This window comes from Paralichthys olivaceus, chromosome 1 (assembly GCF_024713975.1).
Source record: "Paralichthys olivaceus isolate ysfri-2021 chromosome 1, ASM2471397v2, whole genome shotgun sequence".
Classification (NCBI taxonomy): Eukaryota; Metazoa; Chordata; class Actinopteri; order Pleuronectiformes; family Paralichthyidae; genus Paralichthys; species Paralichthys olivaceus.
The window spans coordinates 1,052,064-1,068,886 of record NC_091093.1 but is presented as its reverse complement, the minus strand read 5'-3'; the positions used below and the strand labels follow the sequence as shown (position 1 = coordinate 1,068,886).

Genomic DNA, 16,823 nt, shown 5'->3' with positions numbered 1-16,823 from the left:
TGATAGACAAATCTCTGTTTCCATTGGAAATAACACCTCATCCCTGGCTCCACTGATGTATGGAGTGCCACGAGGTTCTATTTTTGCTCCCATCTTATTCTCGCTGTACATGCTCCCGTTAGGAAACGTCATCAGCCACTTTTATGGGATATCATATCATTCCTATGCTGATGACACCCAAATATACTTGTCCTTCAAGCCAGACAATGTTAGCTGAGTGACTGTCCTAGCAGAGTGCCTACCCGCTATTAAGGAATGGATTTCACTTAACTTTCTTCAATTATCAATCAGACGAGCTAGCTGGTCCCCTGGCAGCCACTATTAAAATAACAGCAAAAAAAATCAAATCGGTTCTATCACTCTCTGATTTAGAAAAGGTAATACATGCCTTTGTTTTCTCCCGCCTGGATTAATGCAATGCCCTTTATTCATGTCTTAGCCTAAACCTGGTATCTTGTTTACAGCTTGTCCACTGCTACCTGTATTTTAACAAATACAAACCGTAGGGCACATATCACGCCAATTCTTGCATCCCTTCATTGGTTACCAGTTAAATTCAGGATTGATTTCAAGATTCTTTTAATAACTTTTTAAGCCCAACATGGGCTGGCCCCAACCTACATTTTGTAGCTCTTGACTCCTTTTAACCCCAGCCGTAACCTCAGATCAGCCAGTCTGTCCCTGTTGGCTGTCCCCAGGTCAAGGCTGGCCACTCAAGGTGACCAAGCATTTTCTGTCAGGGCCCTCGAGGCTCTGGAACTCCTTGCCTGATGAGATTAGGCTTGCTAACTCAATACCGATCTCAAAACTTATTTTTACAGGAAAGCATTTCTAACATGTGACCTATAATTACTTTCACCACAATAATGACACTTGTAGAGTTCACATATGATGTTCTTGAAATCCCTCTCCCCTCCCTTGACCCCACCACCCCATCTCTCTCTCTATTCTTCTCCCTCACTGCCACCCACCTCCTCTTTCCCCATTTCTCTCCACTCACCCCAACCAGGCAGATGGCCTCCCACACTGAGTCTGGTTCTGCCAGAGGTTTCTTCCAGTTAAAGAGGGAGTTTTTCCTCTCCACAGTCACCAAAGGGCTTGCTCATTGTGGGAACTGTTGGGTTTAATATGCCAGTTTCTTACTGCAACCTATGAGAGTAGGTATTTAGTTCAATTTAGGTCAAAAACAAATAAATAGAATAAAAAAGGCACAGAGGTAATGACGTCTGATCTACTGAGCGGGCCACAGGGCTTTCATAGCACTGCCATACAAGCCAGTAGCCAGTCAGATTTACTTTTAGCCTCTCTCAGCTTATTGTGATTAATAGGCTGAAATACTTGATTACACCAAGGTACAATTTAAGTTATAATATTATTTTCATTACAACAACCAGTCTTACAGAGGTCAAATGTGATGGTTAAACTGCTCCGTAGCCCAAACTTTTTTACTGAATTGATGGGGATGTACTACGGGGTAGTGCAATAGGAAAACAGAAGTGGAGGTCAGATCAGAATCAGAAGTACTTTACTAATCCCCGTATGGAAATTCAAACGTTACAGAGTCCCTGAGAAAGAGGTGAAAGAGCAAAAGCAGGTATAAACTTAGTAATATAAAAGTCAAGTAAGACTACAATGAAATAAAAGATATACATATGTAGAAATAAAGACCGGGTATGTATGGATTTACATTTGTACATGAATGTAAGTTAAAGTATACACAGTATACATTATTAATCTTAATAATTTACAGTTGTCATTATGCAGTTTGACAGCCACAGGCAGGAATGATTTCCTGTGGGGTTCTGTCGAGCAGCGTGGGTCGATGAGTCTGCCACTGAACGAGCTGCAGAGGCTAATCAAGACATTATTGAGAGGGTGTGGCGGAAAGTCCAATATTGTCCTTACTTTGGACAATGTTCTCCTCTCCATCACCACTGTGACACTGTCTAGCCCCCCCAACAACATGGCTGGCTTTCCTGATTAGCTTGTTGAGTCTATTAATGTCCTTCTTCTTCAAGCTGCTGCCCCAGCAGACAACAGCAAACATGATGGCACTGGACACAACAGACTCATAGAACATCCATAGTATCGTTCTGTCTATGTTGAAGGACCTGAGCCATCTCAGAAAATAAAGATGGCTCTGGCCTCTTTTGTAAATCATGTCCACATTTTTTAACCAGTCCAGTTTATTATCTAAGTACACCCCCAAGTACTTGTAGTTCTCCACCATGTCCACACAGGCCCCTTGGATGGTAACAGGGGTCACTGTCCCCTTCGACCTCCTAAAGTCCACCACCAGTTCCTTTGTCTTTGACACATTGAGCTGTGGGTGGTTTTTACAGCTCCATGTGACAAAGTTGTCCACCACAGTCCGGTACTCACTCTCATTACCATCCTTCTACTGCAGAGTCATCAGAAAACTACTGAAGGCGGCAGGTCTCTGTGCAGTAGCTGAAGTCTGTGGTGTAGAGAGTGAATAGAAAGGGAGAGGACAGTCCCCTGAGGAGTCCCAGTGTTGCTGACCACTCTGTCTGACATGCAGCACTGTAAACGTACATACTGTGGTCTGCCAGTCAGGTTATCCACAATCCAGGACACCAGTGGGGCATCCACCTGCATCGATGTCAGCTTCTCACCGAGCAGCGTCGGCCTGATGGCGTTGAACGCACTGGAGAAGTCAAAGAACATGACCCTCATAGTGCTTGCCGGCTTGTCCAGGTGGGCGTAGACTTGGTTGAGAAGGTAGATGATTGCGTCCTCCATTCCTAGACGGTGCTGGTAGGCGAACTGAAGGCGATCCAGTAGTGGTTGGACCATGGGCCAGAGTTGCTGCAGGACAAGCCTCTTGAGGGTGTTCATGATGTGTGACGTCAATGCCATGGGTCTGTAGTCCTCAGGGTCGCTGGATCGCCGCTGATTTTCCAGTGTGTAGTTTCTTCAGTTGTCTTCTTACCTGCTCAGCAGTGAAGGTCAAGACTGGTGAAGGGGGGTTGTTTGTGCATCCCAGGAAAATGCTCTCAGACAGGGTATCTGCAGAGGAGGTGAGAGTGAGGCCGTCTGGTGGGGGGAAACAAGGAGAGGAGGGGGAGGGGAAAGAGAGTGGAGTGAGCGGTTGCTGCCGTCCTGCAGAAGAGTCCGTTGGAGGATGGATCGGTGTCACTCCAAATCTATTAAAGTCCAGATTGAATTCATTCGCCCTGTCCATGCCACCATAGACTCCTCCACTTCTGCTTGGCCTGCAACCAGTGATAGTCCTCATGCCACTCCAGACCTCTCGCATGTTCTGTTGGAGCCTCCGCTCCAACTTCCTCCTGTACTTCTCCTTTGCCTCTTTGATCTCCGATCTTAGCTTCCGCTGAATTTCTATCACCTCCTCTCTGTTGCCAGCTCTGAAGGCCCTCTTTTTTTCATTCAGGCTGATTTTTATGTCCTTAGTTACCCACAGCGTTTTGTTGGGGTAACAGCTGATGTTCATGGTTGGGACGATGGTGTCCACACAGAAGTTGATATAACCGGTGATGCACTCTGTCAGCCCGTCCATATCATCTCCGTGGGGCTCACCAAGTGCCTGCCAGTCTGTCACCTGGAGGCAGCCCTGCAGTGTATCATTGTCCTCATCTGTCCATCTCCTGACTGTCTTTGTTGTTGCTAGCAGTCTCTTGACAATAGGCACATAGCTAGGGGTAAACCAGGTTGTGATCTGAACTACCCAGTGGGGGGAGGGGGGAAGAGCTGTATGCCTCTTTAACATTAGCATACATCAGGTCTATTGTTCTTCCCTCTCTGGTGGGACAGCTCACAAATTGGGTGAAAGTGGAGAGTATAGAGTCTAGGTTGACATGATTGAAGTCACCCGAGATAACAATGAATGCACTTGGGTGTTGAGTCTGTGGTGGCAATTTCTGTGAAACAAGCACAAAGTCAAACACTTCTTTCTGAAAGTTTAATTCAGCATCTGCAGATGGACTCATCAGTACACATCACCTGGATGACATTCACAAATGAGCAAAGAACATAGGAGAATCTGTGTTCTTATAACTCTCAGCCCCCTCCCACTAAGCATGCAAAGGTATTTATTACCCTCCTGTAGTTTCACTCAGTGGAGGAGACATCCTGTCCATTTGTTTACATGTTCTGTGGATGACCCCAATCAGAGATACCATGAGAAGCCATAAAACTCAAGTCTCTTAAGCCACCATCGTAAACCTTAAGGTTGCCCTTTCAGATAAACAATTTGGTGAACCATTTGGTAAGTCCTCCACATACATGTCTGCTAATGCAATTTGTAACTCCCTCCCAAGCACAGTCAGACAGCAAATGTTTCCTCTACGGGTCTTTATTGAAGTCTTTTTCTCCATTTGACCGTGAAAACTGGGTTACACAAAGACATACACCATTGGTTGACAAACACAGTATTAATAGAAACAAAGTAAATAACAAACAGACAAACATACCTCGTTGGCTGCATGCTATGAAAAGGAATCTTATCTTCAGGTGCGTAACTACTTCTCTTCGACTCTCTGTGCGCAACTACCTGTGCTTGCTCCGTGTCTCTCACACACACAAGCAGCTCCGCCTCCAACAACACAGCTCAGCGGGGTCGTCAAAATAGAAGTCTTATTTATAATAACAAAATAAAGCTATATACAAAATACAAAATATACATTTGAAACCTTTACAAATATTAAGGTGATGCAGTGGCAACAGTTACACAATTAAACATTCACAAATGTAAAAATTCCCATTACATTTCCCCCCTTTGAGCATTTCATGCTCACCAACCAGTAATCATTCCTACACAAACACATCATCTTGAAATGGAGGAGTCCATTCTGGATTAGAATCCGGGAGTTGAACATATTGTCCAATCGTAGTCTTGTTTAAAGTAGAAACCATAGCTTTAACACAAGGGACAACACAACAGGCCAACAACAATATCACACAAATGGAAATCAAAACAGGTGATACAAACTTTAACAACACATTTTCCCAACCATTTACAGTTAACCATGACCACCAAGTCCACCCTTCAGGAATCTGAGTGTCCTTGGTCTTTTCTTTAAGCTACAGGTCATTTAAATAAGAAACAATATGTGTCATATTGTCAGATATGTCCAGTATGTACGTGCAGCAATCCGTCCCGATTATGTGACAAACACCTCCTTGGCTGGCGAGTATCATCCAAAGCCATCCTGTTTTGCAGCGCCACATTTCTGAGGACCTGTATGCTGGGAGAAAGAGATGTAAACCCAGCCCCCACTAAAGCTGTTAAATTTTCCAGTTCCAGAGCAATCTCATCTATTCTGTGGGCGTTATTCACAGTTCCCCACCATGGGAAGAGTCCTCCAAATCCTTTTTCCTGTGGAGACACTCTCACTGTGGAATGCTTGCGTCTTGATGGTACATAATAGTGAGTGTAATCTGTGTGACAATAAGTAAGGTTAGATAACAGGATGACAGAGGGCAGTAGTTTAGCAAGATAACAAGTTCCACACCATCCTGGTCGGAGTGACTGGTATACATATGGCCCACACACCCACACATGTTCCCTCAGGGACCCATACCCATCACTAGATGGCATCTTAAGAACTGGGTTGTCAGCACCTGGGCGATGTAAACTAATCGTGTCGGTTAAATTTAATAGTGCTAAGTATGGTGTATTATATTTGCATGTGACTGTTGTCCCTTTATCCCATACCATCCCACAGGTAGCTGTAACTGTCTGCTTGCATAATGATGTTCCCAGAAAGTAATCGTTAACTGTAAAACACTGTAAAGCAAACAATCCCTGCTTGACTGGTAGGATTTATCATCATCACGGGTTGGTGAATGTCTTGATCTGTCACCAAAGACACATTTCGAAACCTGAATGTTGAGCCCCCATAGTTAACTACACTGATATTTAGTAGTTGGAGTTTATTAGTCATGTCCCTCACTTTCCTACTTTGAAATGAAACACCCTGCGTGAAAGCAACCATGACTCCTAATGTCTCAGAGATGTTTAGTGGGTTTGTCTTCAGGGGCAGAGCAGTGCCTACACCATGTGGGAGTTGTGCACAAGCATAACAGCTCTCATTGGTGACCATCCTTGCAGTTATGATCATAGCTGCATACCATGCATTATCCTCAGGTTTTGTCAGTCCTTCAGGGGGGTCAAACAAGAGTTGTCTTTTTGTTCTATCCTTTATGTTCTGGCTAGCTTGACATTGTTCCTCCTGACAAGGTTTCACATACCATATCAGCAGTGGCAGAACAACGATGACGGTTAGCAAGAACAGGGAGCACATCCCTTTCCTCAAACCATATCCTTGTCGTCCCATCAGATGCCACTGTTTATCTATCGGCGCCATCATATATCAGCAGTGTCACCCAAGCCAACCCCCTAATCAATGTGCCGCCTCTTCTTGAGATTGGAGACGTCTGGTCCTAGAGATTTTCACCCCCTCCTTACTCGTGGACACAAAGCAGTTGAAGGCTGAAGTTTCACTCACTGACATTAATGCACGCCCTAACTTGAAGAATTCACTCCTGGCTCAGGAACTTTCCTGCAATGGCTTGCATGTACCCAGGTTGCCCTCTCTGCGACCTTCACTGCCATCTCTGTGGTGAGAAGCACTTGGTAGGGACCACTCCACCGACGTGCTCTCCAGTTTTTCCTCCTAAGATCCTTCACCACAATCCAGTCTCCTGGGTTAAGATCATGCAGCTTCCTGTCTGTAGATCTTGGCAGTGCGTCCTTCACCTGTTTATGGATTTCAGAAAGCACAGAGGACAGGTTTGCACAATAATGCAACATTTCATCCTCACACTGATTAGTCTGGGGAAGCAGCCTCTTAACAGGTCCAACTCCTGTCTCCATTGGTCATGCAAAATTAATTTCATAAGGGCTCAATCCATGTCTACTTCTCACTCTAGCCCTCATGTACATTAAAACAATTGGCAATTCTTTTGTCCAGGTCAGTCCTGTTTCTTCACAACATTTTACCAGTTTGTTTTTCCAGCGTGCCATTTTCTCTTTCCACCGCCCCTCCACTGGCGGGATGGTAGGCACAGTGTTGCCTCATGTTGATACCCAGATACTCAACAACACTCTTTAATGCTGCACTTACAAATGGTGTAACATTGTCACTGGATATCTTTCTCAGAATACCCCACCGTGGAATGAGATCTCTGAGCAGTGCCTTCGCCACTGCTGACGAGTCCTGTTTAGATGTGGGGAAAGCTTCCACCCACTTGGAAAACATAACAACAACAAGACAATATTTCTTTCCCTCACTTTGCGTCAATTCAATAAAATCCATCTGTAGATGATCAAATGGCTTGTCTTGGTGGTGGATGTGCGCTTTGTTGAGTCTGAATACCCCTGCCAATATTATTTGTAACGCAAATCACACAATTCTGACAAAAGTTTTGCGAGTTATTTGAGAATCCTTTTGTGTACCAATATCTCTGTATCTCTGCTTGCATTCCCCCCTTTGATACATGGTCCCTTCCATGTACCAACTTAGCATAATGGGGAAACAGATATCTTGGTAAACAAGGCTTCCCGTTTTGACCACACCAAACTTTATCAACCACTGAACAACCTGCTCTCTTCCAGGCAGTCTTTTCGTCCTTTGTGGCCCTCAGCTGCAGGTCCTGTAAGTCAGCATTAGGTGTTAATGGCACATCAGGCAAAGAAACAGCCTGGATAGATAGGCTGCGTTTTGCTGCATCCTTTGCAGCAGCATCTGCTCTCGCATTTCCCTGTGAGACTGAATCAAGATCTTTAGAATGTGCTCCACATTTGCAGATGGCAATCAGTTTTGGCAACAACACAGCATCAAGAAAAGCAGCAACTAAGGTATGGTGGGTAATGGGTTTTCCTGTAGATGTTAAAAACTTCCTATTAGCCCAAAGTCTGCCAAAATCATGTGCCACCCCCCATGCATACCTACTATCAGTGTAAATGTTGACACTCTTGTCACCAGCATATTTGCATGCTTCAGTTAAGGCCACTAATTCTGCAGCCTGTGCAGAATAATGTGGTGGGAGTGGTTCAGCTATAATAGTATCATATAAGGTTGTAACTGCAAAACCCACTTGATTTCTACCAGTTGTTGGATCTCTTGATGCTGAGCCATCCACAAACAGCTCCATATCTGCATTCATCAGCGGTATATCCTGTAAATCTGGTCTGGGAGAACAAACTTCAGTTATCGCTGCAACACAATCATGTGGCTCCCCATCCCCTGGTATAGGGAGGAGAGTAGCAGGGTTAAGAACAGTGCATCTTTTAACAGTGATATTTGGCATTTCAAGTAACACTATATTGTATCTCAGCCACCTAGCTGTAGAAATGTGAGAGGTCCTTTGTTCAAGCAAAATCATTGAAACCGCATGTGGCACCAGCAAAGTCAAGTCAGCATAACCAACAACATCACGTGATGCAATCACAGCCTTCTCAGCAGCTGCCACAGCTCTGAGACAGGTTGGAAGTCCTGCTGCCACTGAATCAAGTCGCGAGGAAAAATAGGCAACTGGTCTCTGTCGTCCCCCATGGTCCTGAGTCAGCACTGATGTCATGTATCCCCTCCTTTCATCCACTGTCTGTGTGAAAGGCCTGGTACAGTCAGGTAAACCTAATGTCGGGGGAGATTGCATAGCCAATTTCAAGTCAACTAAAGCTTTTTCAGCTTCAGTTGTCCACGTGACCCTGTAATTTGCAGTGAGGCCTTTTCCATAAACAATTGCTGCTAATGGTGCCTCAATTTCAGCATAATGTGGAATCCACTGCTGACAGTATGAAGTCATTCCCAAAAAACTCATTACCTGCTTCTTATTTTCCGGCTTTGGAATACTTTGAATGGCTTCTATTCGCTTAGGTGACAGGGTTTTTCCCTCTGCAGTGATTATATGACCCAGAAAAGTAACTTTTTCAGAAACAAACTGTAGTTTAGTCAAACTAGCCGTGTGACCATTTGCCGCTAAATGTTTAAGCAAAGCAACTGTGTCCTGAACACACAGTTCCCTTTCAGGGGAACAAATCATTAAATCATCTACATACTGCAAAAGAGCACTGCCTGCTGTTAGTTCCAGTGATTCAAGATTGTCCCTTAATGCTGAATTAAAAATTGTAGGTCACTCACAATACCCCTGACAGAGGCGTGTAAATGTGTACATTTTCCCCTCGAAAGAAAATGCAAACCAGTACTGACTGTCGGGGTGAACAGGAATACTGAAGAAAGCATTTGACAAGTCGACCACAGAAAACCACTTACTCCCAGATGGAACTTGTGAAAGAATAGTGTGAGGGTTTGGAACATTTGGTGCAGGAGCCTGGACTGCAGCATTTACTGCTTGTAAGTCCTGAACAAATCTCCATTCCTGTGGCTGTCCAGCTCCTTTCATTTTTCTCACCGGAAAAATTGGTGTACGAACAGGAGATTTTTCACATGGAACTATTACTCCAGATTTTAAAAGAGATTCAAAAACTGGTTTAATACCTTCCACTGCTTCCTTTTTCAATGGGTATTGATTCTGACATGGTCTATGTGTCAGGGTTCTCGGAGAGGGTTCACGAGGGGACAGGGAACGGACGTGGTAGGGAAAAAAAGGGAAGGGAAGGACCAAAACGCAGAAACTAAATAAGGTTTAACAAAAAGTGTATTTTATTTAACAGGGGGTAAACGTAACACAAGAAATCTTCAGGAAACAAAAGTCGCACTCAAAAAGAGGAGTGGAACACAGGAAGGACAGGAAACAAACTTACGGGGAAACGTGACGAGAGCTGACGGGACACATGAACAGAACAGAACCAGAATCGAGATGACGGACAGGACCTGACCAGAAACGAAGATGACGAACCAACAACCACAAGGGGGGAACACAAAGACTTAAATACACACTGGAACTAATTAGTAACTGGGGACAGGTGGCACAAGACAAACAGGTGAACCTGATGAGGGCAGGAAGTCAACAGGTGAAAACACACAGGGAGCAAGGACTACAAAATAAAACAGGAAACACTGAACAAACTTATCAACAAGAACAAAATACAATAACCAAGACAGGGATAAACACAGGAGAGGCACAGGGTGAAACATAGCGAGGGACAAGGAGGGGAACACAGAGAACACAGGAGAATCACAGGGTGGAACATAGTGAGGGACAAGGAGGGGAACACAGGAGAGGGACACAGATAACAACACAGGAGAATCACAGGGTGGAACATAGCGAGGGACAAGGAGGGGAACACAGGAGAGGGACACAGAGAACAACACAGGAGAATCACAGGGTGGAACATAGCGAGGGACAAGGAGGGGAACACAGGAGAGGGACACAGAAAATACATAACCGTGACACTATGAGAAGATTTGGGTATTATTACTACTGGGTCTGCTCCTCTGATCAGACCCACGTCATACTTATGCTCAGCCCACAAACATGATGGTACTTGTTTCAGTTCAGGAATGCTACTGATGTTTACAACCAAACTGAATCCTTCATCAATTGTTTCACAAGATACCCCTATTGCCGGTGTATCACTGACATTGATAAAATCTAAATCAGGAATGAGTTCAACACTCCTAACTGCATTTACCACTGCAGAAAATCTTTTGCGTTTCACCTTTAAACCTCTGTGAAAATGAATATTGGGATCTGATGTCTTTTCCCACACCTTTTGGTCCAATATTCCAAAACTTTCCAACCCTTTTGTTTGGGTTTAATTAGTGGAACATGGGGATCCGAATTTAATACTCTGAACAAATCTTGGTCCAATGAGTCAGTTAGAGCCACTGAGACAACACAGTGATTACTATTCCAATACAACCACTCTAACCTAAGTTTATCTTTACCCTGACCTTCTCTATACCATTCTTTCTCAAACAATTTATCCACCCCCACTGAAATGTGTGCCATGCAATGTAAGTTCTGTGTTGTCATAACATCAGTGAGCACATCTGTAGTGAGGGATTCTGCCTCCTGCAGGAGGATGCTGTTTACAGACGTGAGGGCAGAGTTTGGAATTCTCCATTGATATGCATATACAAAATCCTCCTTAGCATATTTAACAAATGCTAATGTTCTTGGGACTCTAGTAACTTCGACACCTTGTGATGTTGAAATTAGCATAATACCGAATGAACATATCAAGTCTCTGCCCATAAGATTTATTGGGCAGCGTGGTGACAACAAAAATGAATGTTTAAAATTCCCTTCAACCTCATCTTGACAAAACAATGGTACAGTGTATCTCTCTGTCACTGTTGTACCTGTTGCTCCAATCATTTTGAGATATCTCGCACTCATTTTAGGAGTAATTTCAAACTCTTCACATTTAATGACTGATTCTGTGGCCCCTGAATCTACCAAAAATGTGATGTCTTTACCACTTACTGTAATTGTGTGTTTTGGCATTTGTTTATATGCATCATGTGAATATTTAGCATAAAGCCCAGTGAGCCTCCTTTTACAGATCTTTTGACTTAGCTCACAGTGATTAATAGCATTCTTTATCATCTGCTCTGTTTCTAACATTCTTTCATATGTGTGTGTGTCCGTGTTCTTACGAATTTGGTGAGTAGGTTGACACTTTGTCTCCGTCTCCGCACCAGATGAATCCTTCACTGTACCCAGCTCCACATCTAGTCAATCGCACTGTGTGTATCGGTTTTCAGGACAATCCCTGATCCAATGTCCAATTTTGCCACATCTAAAACAGGCGTCAGTTCCTCCACGCCCCCTTCCTCTCCGTCCACGACCTCTCCCCCGCCCGCGGGTTTGGCTTTGATATGCCGCCAGCTGTGCCATTTGCAGTTTCTCTATAAACTGCATCGTATTTCTCTTCTTGTTGTTTAAAAGTTTTTCTGCATGAATGGCATGCACTTCAACTGTACCAAGATTTGCAGACTCCCAAGCAATGCAGCTTGCTTGCACCATCTCACTGATTTCTGGCCTCATGCCATGGATGAAGCGATCTCTCAAATGAGCTTCCCATGGGGTGATAGGATTCTGTCCCCCCATAGCATTTGGTTTTTCGAGTCCACTATTTGCAGTGTGGATCTCTGAGAATCTGTGAAGATATTCAGTCACATTCTCATCTTCACCTTGTTTACATGCAGATATTGTCCCCATACCCATTCTTGCGGGAAAAACTGCTCTTATCTCATTGCACAGTTCTGTTATGAATTGCCTATACTCTTCATTATTGGCATGGCCCCATGCTGGATTGACCATTCTCCACTCCTGTGCAGGGAAAATTCTTGTCACCTTCGAGTACTGAGAACCCATCTGAGTCATCAGCAGTCTCTGTAATTCAGTGCTGGTAGGTTTGAACTGCAAACATCCAGTTGCACCGCTCTCCCCCACTTAACACTTGTGGGAGAAATGAAGTGCTCGACTCCTTCATATCGCTGAACTTCCATGGTCTGTAAATCAGCTGAGTGTTCCCATCTCCTGCCGCCACTTCCACCATCGGTGCTTGCGGGGTTGCATTTAAACCATAAATTGTCCCCTTCCGGGTGCGCCGCGGAGTATGGGCTGCCACATATGGAGTGGTGTATGCTGGAGGCCTGTCTACCCCGTCCGGTGCGGTGAGGTCAAGGTCTGGATAGATGTTGGGGATGACTGGAGCTGCTGCCTGCGCCCTCTGCACCGGTACCAGCTGAATATCCGGATGGCCATCACGCTGTACCGCTGCTGGCTGTGGTTGTCCTCTCGGTGGAGCTGAGTCCAGATCAGGATCTAGTCGGACACACTGAGACTTGGAGATTAGTTCTGTCCCTGCCTTCTGTTTTCTATTCCTGATATTTGCTTCAGCTAACCAACATTCATACGCTCCCCAATCTGGCACAAATATCTCTACTTTTCTTTTCCCCTTTATCTTTTCCTCTTTGCTTCGTTCTTCCTTAACTAGCAATTTAATTTTTAGTTGCTGCAACTGGTTTAAACTTAAACTTCCCGTGCTCGGGAACCCACAGTCTTTCACCCACACCCTGAACTGATCAGTACTACATTTACCATAATTCGTTAACATATACTGAATATTGGGAGAAGAAAACTGAGGTGGATCAACAGTATCCTTATCTTCCTTACTAAGGTTTAAACCCATTTTCTTTAATTGGTTGTCCCAGCAGCTTTAACACAATTCTTATTTTATTTGTATTTGTATTTTTTAATCTGTCAAAACAGAATACAAAATTTCTAGGAACCAAAATTACGCTAACATGGGAAAAGACATTAGAAATTTCCTAATTTATTTCAATCCGTTCTCTTCCGTTTAAATCTATATTTCTAAAAAAAAAAATGTTTTATTTATTTTAGGATTTAATTCTTTCTTAATAACCTCAAAAACCAATTCATCCCTAAAGTACTTAAATGTACTTACCTTTTTTTTTGTTATAGGAGATTAAGAACTCCTCTCTCACTCTTTTTTTTTTTTTTTTTAGTTTACTTTAATATTAACTCGTCTTTTTTAACACCTCTAGACACACTTCTCCTTAATACTATGTATGCAGATATTGCAAGATATTCTTACCAGATTGATTGCAGCGCTGAGATGATCCTGGCTCGGGTCTCTGTCCTTCCTTCCCAGCCACACCTCCAGTGCAATATTCTATTACTATATTATATAATAGTTTGTTGTGTATCAAAATCAACAAACACTACTCCTTAACTTTGTGACCTCCTCTCAGATCACCAACCTGTTTATTCTAATAACTACGTGATCTCCAAGATCATCAACAGGCTTATTCTATATTAACTCTGTGGTCTCCAAGACCACTCGTGATCTCCAAGATCACCCGAAGCTTCCTTGATTCTATATCGGTTCCAAACCTTGCCACGCAGACACGTCTGTCACTCACCCTGTGAGAGAATCGTTTCCCTTCTGAATTTGTCTTCCCAGAAAGACAGTGTCTTTGTGCTACTTGGTCCGCTGGATCACAGCAGTGAGAGCGCTCTTTGGTTCTCAGGCATCAGGCCCTCACGTCTCTACCCTCTTTTGTCAGGGAGGTTGAGGTCAGAGTCCCAGACTCCCTGCGCAGTTTTACCTTTCAGCCTTGAGATCCAGAGTGTCCTCTCACACGAGTGATCCTGCCGACAACGCCAAAATTGTGGTGGCAATTTCTGTGAAACAAGCACAAAGTCAAACACTTCTTTCTGAAAGTTTAATTCAGCATCTGCAGATGGACTCATCAGTACACATCACCTGAATGAGATGCACAAATGAACAAAGAACATAGGAGAATCCGTGTTCTTATAACTCTCAGCCCCCTCCCACTAAGCATGCAAAGGTATTTATTACCCTCCTGTAGTTTCACTCAGTGGAGGAGACATCCTGTCCATTTGTTTACATGTTCTGTGGATGACACCATGATAACGTGAGAAAACTCCCTTGGCAGATAATATGGACGGAGTCCGACAGCAAACAGTTCAGCATCCGGGCTGCAGATGCGCTCCTTCACGGTGATGTGCGATGGGGTTACACCACCAGCTGTTTACAAGAACGGCAAGCCCCCCTCCTTTGCGCTTACCGCTCTGGATGCTGTCTCTGTCCCTGCGCACTGTGTGGAAGCCCTTGATGGTGGTGTTGTTGTCAGGAACATCCTGGTGCAGCCATGTCTCCGTAAAGCACATTAAACTACACTCACAATACTCCTTCTGACTTTGGGTCAGTGCAGTCAGCTCATCCATCTTATTCCCCAGCGATCTCACGTTTCCCATAACAACGGAGGGAAGACTCGGCTTATAACTCTTCTCGATAAGTCTCCGTTGTTTCACAACCTCCCTTTTCCTGCCTAGTTTTTTTACTTCCTCTGCATCCCCTGTGTATCCATCTCAAGATTTCAGCCGAAATATTGTAGTCTGTGGTCACCGAAGGCATTGGCTTCAGGTCGATCAGCTGATCCCTGATGTAAACAATGCGGGCAGCAAGGAGTTGCTGCGCCGCTGTGCCGGTGTAGAGTTGTGTTGCAGCTAACAAAAACACCAAAACTCTGACAAACCACATGATTATTCGATGTGAAGTATGATCCCAACACTCGAAGAAAGAAAGTTAAGTCTAAGAAAAGTATAGAAAAAGTGGTTGGGTATCGGGACCACTCGTAACAGGCAGCACACGACTTTGCGCATGAGCACTACACAGGTCAGCATGGGAAGTGGTATCCTGAGAAGGTACACTAGAGGAAGATGGGGGTGTTTGTAAACACACCAGTGTGAGAGACTGGAAGGCGTGCTGAATAAATGTTAATTTAAGATGCGTGAGCTTTTTAGTTGATGGGTTAAGGACTCAAACTTAACACAGAGATGGCCAGAGACAAATACATCCTCTAAGGTCAGGGAATTGATGCTCAGACCAAGGGTAAAGACTAGATCTTATGTGTGGCCATGGTTATGAGTAGGACCAGTCACATGTTGGACTAGATTAAAAGACTCTGTGATGTTTCAGAATTCAGTTGCAAAACCATTCGTTTGGTCATCAATGTAGATGTTAAAATCACCAACAATGATAGCTCCATCATAGTTTAAGACAATGAAAGATAAAAGTTCAGAGAATTCGGGTGAAAAATTTACATTTGGTTTGGGAGTGCGATAAACTACTAGACCAAGGACTGGAGGGGAGCTGCAGCAAGTAAGGCATTTTTTCAACAGCTAGACCACCCCCCCGGCCATTGTCTCTGGGAGTGATTAAATATTCTTAGTTTGGTGGGCAGAGCTCTAGCAGCTGGGTGTGATTGCAAGGAGACAACCAGGTCTCAGTTAGGAATAGAAAATCTAAATTAGAGGAAGAAATTAGGTCATTCAGTATAAAAGACTTAGAAAGGGACCTCCCATTGAGGAGAGCCAGTCGCACAGGTACACTCTGGCCAGCGAAGGGGTATAAGTATATATGTTTATACGTTTTTTGTTTGGCCTATAGTTAATAACATCAATATAATAAGTACCTGGTGTGTGGGAGAGGGGTGGAATGTGCTGTTTATATTGATTAGTTGATGGCTGTTGCGGCCATTTGGGGGGGCTGGTGGGGGTAAAACTCAGGCAGTATAGTGTACAGCGTGCTGTATGTTAGCCGCTAGCATTCTGCTGCCCAGTGCATTGGGATGGAGCCTGTCATTTGTTAAGAATGAAGAATGCCCCCAGAACAAATTTAAGTTGTCAACAAAGCGGAGGCAGTGGGCTGGGTGCCCTAGTAGTTTTTCAAGGATGACTGGGACTGTGGCTCCGGGGATGCAATGAGTGACTTCATTGAAGAAGCGGACTTTCCTAGTTATGGAATCGGGGGGGCTCAAAGCCAACAGGTGCTGTTTTCAAGGAATGATCCAGAGGGGGGAGATAAAGTGCTGCAGACGGATCTGCTGGGTGTGTCAATTAATAGGAGTGAGAAAATCCTTGCAAGTGGTGTTTTTGGAATAGGAAATTTAAATTAAAGAAATTTCAACGAAAAAGCAGTGGCATAATCTATCTGGTATTCCTGGTGTTGAATAATCTTTGGATATTTTTTAAACAAAAAGTTTCCTCTGTATCAGAATAATAATATAATAATCGTACCTACTGATGCCAAGTTTGCTTATACTGTACCTCACACGTAATCGGGGTGACATCTTTGGTGGAGACCCTTGTAAAAATACTGACCATCCTTCTATTAATTTAGAAATACATCCTCTTGAGATCATGCCTCTAAGTTAACATTAGATATTCATAAAAACAATTTGGACGCATTTTTTCTTTGTCTTTCTGGTCTCTTAAATGCTGAGCAGATAACTCACATTTTTAACCTTTCAATTTATAATGGTGTTGTATTTAGAGCCCATGAAACTGCTCTTTTGGTTGCTTTTCACAAG

General features: G+C 43.9%; 1 protein-coding gene across 13 annotated transcripts in view; it reads left to right on the top strand.

Annotated features, from left to right (window-relative positions):
- Window positions 1–16,823, top strand: part of LOC109642385 (anoctamin-9-like) — a 119,392-nt gene that overhangs the window by 29,843 nt on the left and 72,726 nt on the right. The gene's annotated exons all lie outside the window — the stretch shown is intronic.